The sequence below is a fragment of the Tenebrio molitor genome, chromosome 7, assembly GCF_963966145.1.
Source record: "Tenebrio molitor chromosome 7, icTenMoli1.1, whole genome shotgun sequence".
NCBI classification, from domain to species: Eukaryota; Metazoa; Arthropoda; class Insecta; order Coleoptera; family Tenebrionidae; genus Tenebrio; species Tenebrio molitor.
The window spans coordinates 14945759-14949194 of NC_091052.1; positions in this window are offsets into that span (position 1 = coordinate 14945759).

Sequence of the window (3436 nt, forward strand, 5' to 3'; positions counted from 1 at the left end):
ATTCATTTATAATTGATATGAATCCACGATGCCGCTAAAAATTCTGTTTGTCAAAATCTCCGTCAGTCTGACAAGGTTTTGACAGTCGATAAAAAAATTTAATTGAAATGAGAAAACGTGTTTAATAATGTGTTTAATTTAGAATTCATGAATAAAAAAGCAGTAAGTTAGTAAATAGAAACAATAATTAACGATAAATCAGACATATTATGGATTTAAAAAATCAACTCTCATCTTCGAATTCTTCCGGTTAATCCGAATCGTCATCAGACTCTCCAAGGTGTATAATCAGTGGTTCCACGGTCACCTCAATACGCACATCCAATTCCCACATCTGGTCTTCTTTAGTTTAACCGTATCCCTAACCTTAAGTTCCCTAATCTAGACTTTAAATTAATACCTAATTGACAGTGACACGAATTGACATTAATGCATTTATTGTGGCATATGGCACCATGGATTGAAGTAATTTACAAAATTGAAATAGGAATCTAGTGAACTATTGAAAGTGTATATTTGGCTGCCTGACTTTTTCTACAGCATTAAAAAATTAACTATACCCTTAGGTCGGCATGTGTATTGTTGGTTGCATAACTTTACTACCAACAATTCTGGAACTAGCTAATAACCAAGAACTTTTGTCTACAATAAGTTTATTACTTTCCATATTTACTTAATTAAACATATTTTACGACCTGTTTTGTTTGTTTTATTCGCCAGAAAAAATTGAAATACAAAATCAGAAATTACAACAATCAATCTGTTTGCACACTGATTTAGACCAACAATGACTTAAACAATTTTATTTATTTAGTGGATGATAAATAATTATGATTTATGCACTCGATAAAAGTTTTCAATGGTAAAATAATCTGTTCCTTGAAATTGTTTGAATCGATAAAACTGATTTAATCTGTAAAATAAATGTAGAAATATTTTCCAATTTCCTATTTTTATTGTGTGAGTTGTGGACCACCCACCACTTCCAGACGACATATTTTGTTGAACCTGTAACACCGCTGTCATCCAACAAGTGTTACCAGTCCCTCCGAAATTAATTAAATCAAACGATAAAAAACTAATTAACAATTAATCCGGTTGATTGGACGCATGTCAAAGATTCGGCTCGTTCCGATTACGTCAGTTGTGGTAATTTGCCGTCTCTCGACACACATCTGTCACTAACCAAGTAATTACTTAACTTAAGTCGTTGTTAGAGAGACGTGTCGCTAACGAGACGCAATAATGCCAGATTCGGGTCCAATTAGACGTTATTTTTGCATGCCGGGGGCAGTCGCATTCAATCGCAGAATTCCGACCACCGTTTACCTCCTCTTCTGGGAGCTCACCTCGACAAAAGCTTGTAAAGATGCAGTTGGGACCAGCAGAGGCTGAGATTTTCATGTCACTTTTGAATCTTAGGCCGCGTATCATTAATCTTGCGTCCTGGTAGAATACTTACCGCTGCCTGCTTATCTCCGAACCCTTACCACCGTAGATCCGACCGAGTGAGTCTTTAATGCACTTAATTAATAAAAAAGATGGAAGAGGATGGGTGGTGGAGTTTTAAGGAAATATTCTTACCGGACGATAATTTGAATGGTCACAGTAGGACCACTAGAATCGATCATAAAGGATTCAAAAATTAACACCAAACAAGTTATGATTAATGGTCGAGGCTTTAATCTAGCTACAAATTACGAATGTTGCACTGGTTGCGCTATTATCTAATAAGTGTTGTGCTTGAGGACAAATATCCGAGGAGTGAGACACCAAGATTGTGATTTTAATAGACTCGGAAATCATTTTGTAATTAGTCAGTTTTGACCTTATTTAAATGGACGTTTCAAGTGTTTGGGTTTGAAAGGATAATTAATACGGGTTATTAAGGAAATAAAAAATTAAATTGTATCGCATTATAAAATTATCTTAAACTAGGTATCTGATTTATAACTGTCAGAAGTGTTTTGCAACGAGTGACAATTTCTTGTCAAAAGAAAACTTTAATTTTTATAATTCTATTGGAGATTAATTAAATTCCACAAAAATTTGTTTGACTTCCTGACAGTTTCATTATTCTAAAAACGTAAAAATGGACAGTTTTGTTAAATTAAAAATTAAAATGTTGTAAACTGTATTTTGGTGAATTAAAAACAAATTGTTTCCATTTCTTGAAACTTGATTTTATGCATTTTTCACCAAAACAACAAATTATCCAAAGTCAACACAATAATTATTTACAAAAAAAAAAATTCGATTACCTATAGGATAAAAGAAAAATTTTGTGAAAATCCTAATGATAAATTTTATTAACTTCATTATTTCTAATAAATAGGAATTATCTAGTTTTTTTCCGAGTCTTACTGGTGGAAGACAATCAAAACTCCTTTGTGATGTATTATAATCTTACAAAAAAAAAAAACAATTTGTAGGAGAAATTTTGAAATATTTCGTTGATAAATAATAAATCACATAGGTATGTATATCTAGTGGTACAAATTAAACCTCGAAATAGAATAAAAAGGCTAGAAAAAGCGTGGTTGAACTGTGTTGGAGTTTCTCATGGGCTGCGACCTTGAAAATATCTGCGCGAAGGCGGAGACTACTTTACAGAGAGAGAGACGAAACTAACGTAACGAATGATGATGTTTTCCGGTCGGTTTGTAGCCCCTACTTGAGACCGATACTCGTCGTTTACGCAGATATGATTCATAGCCCATAAGAAAATCCACCATCTCTAGCTATATGTCACAAATTGAAATTAACATGGGTTGCGAAATGGTATCGTGTAGAACTCCATATGTTATCATTTTATCTGTAGTAGTAGTAACTGCTTGAAATCCATCTGAAAGATTAAAAATCTCAGGACCTTTAGGATAAAAATGAATAAAATAGTTTTTAGATTAATCTCTCTTTTGCAAACTTCTGATTTGATCCCAAAAAAAAATAGCTTTTCAATTCTACGTAGTTTATTTAAAAATAGATAAGTTGGTTTATGGCAAAAGATGGACGTCGAAGACTTTTGTAGAGAAAAACCGGAAGCAGCAAATGGTGGGGTATCAATTTTGAAATTATAACCCTAATAAACACGTAAAATTCTTAAAAGGTTCAATCATTATTTGAGTCATAACGAATACTCTGTTGGGAATTTTTTCAAAAATTATTTACCTCGTAAACAACTTGTTATTTCTGTCATGACTTTTGCATCTCAGAAACTGACTTTTACTCTCGGTCGTGAAAAAGAAATTAATCACACCGAAGGTGACCAACAGAGTAAGAAAATTTAAAAATCCTTGACTAGTTCTTAAACCGTAAATCAATTTCAGCACTAGATAACTGATCAGATGATAAACTGCACTAATGACTTGAATCTAGAAAATCACAACACAAGACACCTCAAAAAAATTTTTTCACGTGATAATAAAGGAAAAAAAGG